Source organism: Anthonomus grandis, unplaced genomic scaffold, assembly GCF_022605725.1.
Source record: "Anthonomus grandis grandis unplaced genomic scaffold, icAntGran1.3 ctg00000325.1, whole genome shotgun sequence".
NCBI lineage: Eukaryota > Metazoa > Arthropoda > Insecta > Coleoptera > Curculionidae > Anthonomus > Anthonomus grandis.
The window spans coordinates 178,920-188,471 of record NW_026088461.1 but is presented as its reverse complement, the minus strand read 5'-3'; the positions used below and the strand labels follow the sequence as shown (position 1 = coordinate 188,471).

The 9,552-nt window shown below is 33.2% G+C and overlaps 1 long non-coding RNA gene across 1 annotated transcript; it reads left to right on the top strand.

The window, feature by feature from the left end:
• The first annotated feature begins 2,965 nt into the window (after positions 1–2,965).
• LOC126749570 (uncharacterized) lies at positions 2,966–4,195 on the top strand. Its single transcript, XR_007665144.1, has 2 exons — positions 2,966–3,896; positions 4,030–4,195. It is a non-coding gene; the product is annotated as an uncharacterized LOC126749570 (long non-coding RNA).
• The last annotated feature ends 5,357 nt before the right edge of the window (positions 4,196–9,552 follow it).

The window sequence follows — 9,552 nt, the reverse complement described above, 5'->3', positions numbered from 1 at the left end:
TATTACACGGAAAATGCTAAAACGTCAAACGTTGCCGAATTATCACGGCTAAAAGAACCCGATTTGGTAAAAGATATGCACATATTCGGATTCTCCAGAGTCTCTGGAATAATTCCGTACCAATTTCAGGAAGTTCTGAGCTATTTTAAGCATTTTATCAATGAAATTAGGAAGCAAGTCCGAGCCAATTCATCCACGTTGACGTCATGCTGTCAAAACGTAAAAGTCAGCCGTAAAAGTCGGCATTAAAATCGCGCGTAGACGTCAAAATCGACCATTTTCAGACGATGATTTCGGGTATAAAAAAAGGTTTTTACCTTATGATTTGTACATGGAAAAATAGTTTAAAGCCTTAGGAACAGTTTAACATCAATTCTGGACCGATTCCAATCGGTTTTAGTAGTTAAATTTCGATTATAAAAAGGGTCTTTTTTCGGCGAAAATCGCCGTTTTCGTCGCCACGGAGACGCGGCCATAGGCGACTTCGAGATTTCATCAGTGTGCAGGGTGATTTTTAGCGATTTTTCGGGCTTGGGACTTTTTTGAAATAAAAATACTTTTAGGGTACTTGCAATAATAGCGAAAAAATGAAATTTTAGTATGTTATAGTAAAATAAATGGCGCATCCTCTCGATTGGTTTTGGTTTTTCTATCACATACCGGGTGCGCACAATTAATTTCCAAAGTCAAAAAATGTTAAAAAATTCATAACTCAAAAACGGTTTTACTTAGGAGTACGGTTGAAATTGCAAAAGATTCTGCTTATCACACGCTACAAACCGCCTATAAGCCATTTGGCTCTAAGTGGTGCCACTAAAAAGTTATTAAGGCTGGAAAAAAAAATATGTGAAAAAGGGTATTTTGAACTGAGCGCTGCTCACCCTGTATAAATGATAGCGTTAAACTTAATACACCGTTTTATTCGAAAAGGATGCAGGTTTAATTAATCCAAATGAAATTTTTTAAAATTTTGCGCCATAAAAATTTTACACAGAAAAAACTAAAAAAAATCAATTTTTTTGGGTTTTTTTGATTTTTTTCCCAAAAAAAAAGATTTTTTCAAAAAAAGTCCTTAATAAAAATTGTAGTTCTCGATAAGGCAAACATATCCTCTGTGAGTCATTATTTCCGGAAAACAACTGTTAAACCGTCAGAGGGCCTAGAATATCACTCATGTCTGAAAGTTTGGACGTTAAAAAAAAATACTTCCCGTGTGCTGAGAATAACCAAAAACTATACAGATAAGTAGCTCATGAACTCTAATCGATCCGTTAAATTTCATAACATTCAAAGAACCGTTGCGACCTGTATCGAATTCCCATTGAAAAAATTGGACAAAAAAAATTTTTTGACTTTGAAGGCGTCCTAGTCCTAAACAAAAAAACAAATGAAAATTTGTAAACAATCAAGTTGTAGCTCCATATATCTAGATTATAAAAAAGTAAACATCATTTTTCTAACCCAAATAGAATCAAAGTTATAAGCACTTTTGTCGGCCGAGTCCCGAGGTCGTGCGAAAACTCCCAAAAAGAAGAGCCCCTCCTTAAGAGCTGCGCTCTTATAACAAGTACGAGCTTCGCTCGTACTTTGATCAGTTGGGACCAGTAGAAAAGCTTTTGTTCAGAGGAAACTAATTCAAAAAAGAATTAAATTTATTAGAGATTGTTTAACAGGTGCTGCCCCGGCAACGCTGTGAGCTTAACGACCATTTGTTTTTACGGTTTTTGGGGTATCATGCTTCTAAGAATCATGATGTGATAAGAGCTCCGCTCTACTCTTTTCATTCGGCCGTCTTCCTTCAAAGATTGCCGATCCAAGTGACAAGCAACTCGTTAAACAGCTGCTCTGAAGATTTTGAATGAGCCATCTGTGTAGATCCTCGAGCAATGAGTTGTGTATTCTCACTATTCACCTTTTCTCTAAATTCTTCCCTTGAAAACCAACAGATGTATTTCATATTGATCTCTTCTTATTCTAGGTCCAATACACCATAATTTGCACTATTTTATTGTTATCATTAGCTTTATCATTAGTTTTCCTGCATTCTATTGAGAGCTTTGGTGTTTCTTATTTTTTCGATTCAGGATATGTGTATCTCTTATACATTTCGAAAGCTTTAATGCATTTTTCAAGCAAAAAATTGAGAGTCAAATGCAGTCATACAGGAGGATGAAGGTTGGTGAAAACTTCTAGGTCTAGGTCACACCTGATAAAGATGTTTTTTATGGCGATGAGACTAAGTACGCTGAAATAAATAATAAGACTCTAGCACACACTTATGCATAATATATCAACCCTTTGTAAAAATTCAATAATTTTACCTAAATAAAACATAAATTTTTGGCAAATCATGTTTCATAAAAGCCTGCATTGAAATATTTCAAACTGGTTTTGCCATATATCTTTTCTAATATCCTTTATTTTATATTGGCCTTTATATTAAGGTCGATACAATGAAATATGCAAATGATAATCAGAAACGGAATAAGGAATATAATAAACCATTAACGGATTGAATCGGAGCTACAGAAGCCGAGATATTAATAAAAAATTGGGAAAAACAAAAGAAAACTTGTTTTTTCCCACTATATCACTTTTTTTTTCTTAAAATGGCTATTGACTAATTTTAATGTAAGCCCTAAACAGATCATTTCTAGTAAAAAAACCAAAGAAAAACATTTTGATCGAAAATCGACAGGGAAGGATTAAAAAAGGTTATAACCGATTTGACTCTAAAATGAACAGAAAACCTATTTATTTGCATTTTTCAATTCTCGAAGAAAGTCCGTGTTCAAGATGAAATTTTTTTCAAAATATGCTTCCCCATTCAATTTTTTTATTGGTTCAAGATCATTCAAAAAATAGTAAAAAAAGCTTATTGACAAATTTTTTTCCAATTTATGGGAGTGCCACAATAGAAAAGGAAAAGATTAGACCGGATAATAATCTGTGTATTGGGATTGGATAAAAGAATTTTCACGTCGACTGTTCTATTTTCCATTTTCATTTTGAAAGTCAATTAGGTAAATGGAAAGATGAATAGAAGCTAAAATTAAGCTAGTAAAATAAACCATTGAAATAAAATAACCGTCACTTGCTTTAACAACCCCTGCAATGAAATTTATCTACTAAACTTACCCTATGTCGCCCAAACCCTAAATTCAAAAAAAACAATTAGAACTAGGTATATGAATTTTGCTGCCAAAATATTAAATTATATAATTTATCAAACCGACCGTGAAAAAATAAATTTTAGTGCGCCCATGACATGCCAAGCTCAAACAGCAATGCTCAATGACATCTGAATTTGACAAGTCAGTTAAATTCAGATGTCAATGTCAACCCAATAAAACAATAATATAATTCACCTTGAGAAATTATTATTATTTTTTAACTAATATTTATTGGAAAACTTCAACACAAATTATTTACTAAATAAAACTGATGAAAATCTCATAACTTCATTCAAGTTCGCATATATTTTGCCAGTGTGGCCTTTGTTTTGTGTACTTAGAATGATTACAAGGTATGATTTGTTTTCATCCTGGTCAACAATTTAACAGCTATGGGACCCATTTGTTGTAGGAGAAGAATTGCATGTTTTAACTGCTGATTAGACTACACAACCAGAAATAAATAAGCTAAATGAAGTATGTTAGGATACCCCAGAGATCATGAAATGTGTTTGATAGGGCTCAGACCATGCACTTAAGGACATCCGTCAAGAAATCATTGAGATTCTACCATATTGATGAAATTGGGAAACCAGGAAGAACTGCCTGTCTTTACTGTTGGTTAGAGTACACAGCCAGAAATAAATAAGCTACAGGAAGTATGTTAGGATTCCCGAGAGATCATGAAATGTGTTTGAAGGGATATGAATCAGCTTTTTTGTTGTGAGTAAAACGGAGCAATATTTTAATAAAGTTTTACTTATTACTGGATTGTTTCACCAGAAGATAATTTATATACTTTGTGTTGTCTCAATGAAATATGCATATCTAATTATATATACTTTATTTGTTTCAGATCTTGAATAGGCAAAATGGCACGAGAATCTTCCAACTGGACCCAAAGTCTCTATTTTTGGTTAGAAAATAAAACTTATTTAATGTTTATGTTCCATGACCTGTTTATTGTTTTATTAAATTTTGTCATACAGTTATTTAGTTTTAATAATTAAAGAGAAAGTTGTTGTTGTTTTTTTTTTTGAAGATTCCATTCCTTAAGGCATAAACCACATTATGCTCTTCTCTGCAGTTATTACCATATGATTGTTATTTATTTCATACACATGTTTAATTTTAAAATTTCATATAATAAATAGTTTTGACAATCTACCCTCATATAAAGCAGATATTATTGGAACAGTTTTCTATGAGCTACTGTCTATATGTGGCGATCAGTTTAAATTTGTACATACACTTAATCAGAAATATTTCATAGACAGTATTTATACCTGAATGTTCTTACATACTTAACTAAAGGAGTGCTTTATTCTTTTGCTTAATCATAATATATCTTGTTTAATCAATGTTTTTAATTTATTTAAAAAGTCATTTCAGATATGTACTTAGGTCATTCATAAGTTACAATGCCTTGCAGAAAAGCAAACATATCTGGTTTCTAAATTGGTACACTGGCTGAAAGGGAGGACAAGAGAACTCCAAAGACTAACCCTTTCAGCACACTTACAAGTATCTTTTAGTTTCTCATAATGCTCTCGGTCAATTAAATATTTATTTATTCATTTATTCAATCAATATACGGGAAACCCCATTGTACAAAAGATTTGGTTACAATATTAAATAAAGTAAAAGATGTATAATTAACATAATAAAAGTACTTTCACTAACATAATAAGACAGTATTCAAAACATATACACAAGAAATAAACACAATAAGAAAACAATAAATTAAAATATTTGACCCAGTTGACCAATAAATCCAGTGAGTTTGCAAATGGATCAAGTTCAGGGTGAGAGTTTAAATAGGCAAGACTACGACAGATTGGAGAATGTAAAGAATAGTTGGAGTGACAGATTGGTAAAGCAAACAGTCCATGTCTCCTTAGGGTGCGTGCAGGGACCTTTAAATGAAAGCTGTTGATGAGAGCAGGGCAATCAATAAGCCCATGAATAACCTTATACATAAAGCTGAGGTCACTTTGAATCCTTCTAGATTCCAACGATTGAAGTCCCAATATTGCCTCCATGTCAAGTAGGTTATCCTGCATATTCAACTTGTAGGAACAGTACTGGGTAAACCTCTTTTGGACTCTTTCAGGTTGCATTTTGTGACAATTATAAAAAGGAGACCAAATGATCGAGGCATACTCTAAATGACTTCTAACCAATGAACAATAAAGTATCTTCAAAGTAGATATAGACATGTCACGACAAGTTCCTAAAACAAAACCTAACATCTGAGAGGCCTTCCCCTCCACAAGATCACAGTGTTCCCCAAATTTGAGCTGAGTATCAAAGACTACTCCTAAATCCTTTATTGAGTCAACAGAACTAAGTACTATGTCATCAATAGTGTATATATTATTCATTTTATTTTTAAGTCTAGAGAATCCAATTGAGTAGCACTTATTTACATTTAAAGAGAGATCATTCATATTAGCCCACTTTATAAAAAAATATGTTAAATCATTTATAATATTTTCACTAGATTAGCTATTTTACAGTTTTATTTTCCAGTAGAAGAAGAACATGAATACTTACACAATTCTCTTAAATATTCCAAGTTAAAGGAAAAAACATTCAATATTATTTAAATCTTTTTTTTTTTGTAAGTAGAAGTCCATTGTTGAAGTGGAGTGGCTATAATAGAGTGGGTTGGGAAGACTTTTCTCGACAAATGAAAATGCCAATCTTTTGTCAAGAGGTATGCATTTTGATGAGTTGATGTTTGTTGCATCATCATCAGACTCTAACACTACATAGCTGTAATGTTTACATGAAAAACCAGGAAGTTTTTCTGCCCTTCCCAACCCGCTATATTTTAGGTAGGTAAAATAAATGGTGGCCACAGTTAAATAATTAAGTAAAATCATCTTTATTTCAGAAACACTTATGTTACACTTACACATCACTTTATCTGATAGAAAAGAGAGATTTAACAAAAATAGCTGTTCTTTCACCTAATTTAAACATAAACACAATTTATTCATGCCATATACACAAAGGAGCTCACATATGTCACAGAGAAAATCTTTACACTTCTTAATATTATTAATAATCAAAGGATTTAAAGCCTAAAAGTTTTATATTATAATTACATATATGAGAAATCATCGTTTAGAAATTCTTGTATTGAGAAAAAACATTTTTTCAATAAATATTGTTTTATAGTAAATTTAAATTGCAGTAAAAAACTTGGCAGTTTAATGGTAGCAGGGAGAGCATTATAGAGTTTGGGACCATAGAAAGAAACCCCACACATACCCTTGTGTATCCTATAAAGATCTGTATATATATATGTTCTCTATTTCTCGTAAAATGATCATGTACATTTTTGTTTGTGGAGTAATCGCTAATATGTTATTTAATATGTACCAAACTGTGTAATATATAAATACTTCTCTGTAAGGAAACTATCTTTGGTACTGAAGTAATAAAGAATATTAAACAACAATAAAGAACAGATAAAAAAAAGTCTCTCTAGTTTTAGATTGGTTTTTTCTGCTTCTTTTCACCATCTTCCACCTTATCATGAATTCAATACTTGAAACATCTTGCTGCTAGAATCTGCATTCCTCCCCATTGATAGTGCCACAACTGGATGCTATCTACTGCTTCAATTATCCTCTTAGATTTTTAAAGCCTGCCATCTTGCTGACCAGAGCATTCAGACTAATGTGTGACAGTCAGAAGCAAAAACATTAAGATACCCTTGTATGGGCGCTCATTGTTAGATCATACAGATATCTATTTGTTATTCATATTTTACTAGGGACACATAACTGTAGTTGAATTTTCTTACTTTTTTAAGGTTACACGTCTCTTGCTTGAAACGCAAAAAACTGATTATATACTTATATGCAAGGTGTAATATAACATTTACAACGTTTAGTTAAGCGCAAATTTGCCAATCTTCAACATTTTGGACCTTATTCCAACTTATAAGTTCAATATTTTTTCCTTTTTGGCATTATTATTTATTTACATAGTACATGACACTCATGACAGAGGTTAGGTTGTCATTGCATTAAAGCTCACATTACATTAAGGCTTACCTTTAACGCTTGCGTTTTCTTTACAACTTATTCAAATAATAACAATGATCCACAGTTAGATTTTGTGGTAAAATAAATAAATAGTCCACATTAAACCTCCACTCCCGCACCCAAAATGCCATGTATGAGTCCTTTTGTCACATGAAAACACTGTCACAAGAATTATCACGGCTAAAAGAACTTGATTTGATAGAAGATATGCACATAATCGGATTCTACAGAGTCTCTTGAATAATTTCACACCAATTTCAGGAAATTCTGAGCTAATTTAAGCATTTTATCAATAAAAATAAGAAGCAAGTCCGAGCCGATACATCCACGTTGACGTTGACTGCTCACGTTGACGTCATGTCATGTTGTCAAAACCGCCGTAAAACTCGGCATTAAAATCGCGGGTAGACGTCAAAATCGACCATTTTCAGACGATGATTTCGGGTATAAAAAAAGGTTTTTACCTTATGATTTGTACATGGAAAAATAGTATAAAGCCTTAGGAACAGTTTAACATCAATTCTGGACCGATTCCAATCGGTTTTAGTAGTTAAATTTCGATTATAAAAAGGGTCTTATTTTAAGTGCAAACGGGCGAAAATCGCCGGTTTCGCTGCCATGGAGACGCGCACTTGTTGGGTGCTAGACCACATTAGTTTTTATACCCTGATCATCGGGCCCGTAGGGGTACCAATATTCAGCTGACCGATATTTTGGGACCTTTCATGGAAAATTGCATTTTCTTGGAAAATGGTAATATTTGAAACAAAACGGATTTAGTGGATTATAGCCAGATAAATTCCGCGTGTTTGAGGGCAAAAATGGTCTTCGTAGGTGGCATAGCCATTGCGGTATAAGGCGTCAAAGTCAAAAAATAGTGTAGAGCAAAAACTACTCTACGTAGATGATTGTAGAGTGTGTCAAAAAATTGCTTTTAAAAGGTTCTTTAAATGCTCCAATTGAATGAAACCTCTAAGTGCCTCCACTAAAAAGTTATTAATATTTGAAAAAAAAAAGTGTGAAAAAGGGTATTTTCAACTGAGGGCTGCTCACCCTGTATAAACGATAGCGTTAATTTGAATATACCGTTTTATTCAGAAAGGATGCAGGTTTAATTAATCCAAATGACATTTTTTAAAATTTTGAACCATAAAAATTTTACACAGAAAAAATTAAAAAAAAGCATTTTTTTTGGGTTTTTTTGATTTTTCTTCTAAAAAAAACATTTTTTCAAAAAAATTCCTAAATAAAAATTGTAGCCCTCGATGAGGCGCACACATCTTCTGTGAGTCACTATTTCCGGAAAGATACCGTTAAACCGTCAGAAGGGCTAGAATATCACAAACGTCTAAAACTTTGACCGTTAAAAAAAAATACTTCCCGTTTGCTGAGAATAACCAAAAAGTATACAGTCCATCTAGAGGTGAGGTCTAATCGACCCGTTAAATTTCATAAAATTCAAAGAACCGTTGCGACCTGTATCGAAACACGTGGAAAAAATCGAACAAAAATTTTTTTTTGAGTTCTAAGGCTTCCCCCTCCTAAACAAAAAAACAAATGAAAAATTGAAGATAATAGAGTTGTAGCCTCATATATCTAGATTATAAAAATATAAAAATCATTCCTCTACCCTAATTAGAAAAAAAGTTATAAGCACTTTTGTCCGCCGAGTCCCGAGGTCGTGCGAAAACTCCCCAAAAGTAGCGGCCCTCCATTAGAGCTTCGCTCTAATAACAAGTACGAGCTTCGCTCGTACTTTGATCAGTTGGGACCAGTAGAAAATCTTTTGGTCAGAGGAAACTAATTAAAAAGATTGTTTAACAGGTGCTGCCCCGGCAACGCTGTGAGTTTAACCACTATTTGTTTTTACGGTTTTTGGGGTATCATGCTTCTAAGAATCATGATGTGATAAGAGCTCCGCTCTACTCTTTTATTTCGGCCCTCTCTCGTCAAAGATTGGCGATCCAAGTGACAAGCAACTCGTTAAACAGCTGCTCTGAAGATTTTGGACGAGCCATCTGTGTAGATCCTCGAGCAATGAGTTTTGTATTCTCACTATTCACCTTTCCCCTGAATTCTTCCCTTGAAAACCAACCGATGTATTTCATACTAATCTCCTCTTATTCTGTCCAATCCCTTATACATTTCGAAGGCTTTAATGCATTTTTCAAGCAAAGAATTAAGAGTCAAATGCAGTCATACAGGAGGATGAAGGTTGGTTTGGGTTGGGTCTAGGTCACGCCTGATAAAGGTGTTTTTTTATGGCGATGAAAATAAGTATGCTGAAATGAATAATATGACTCTAGCACACACTTATG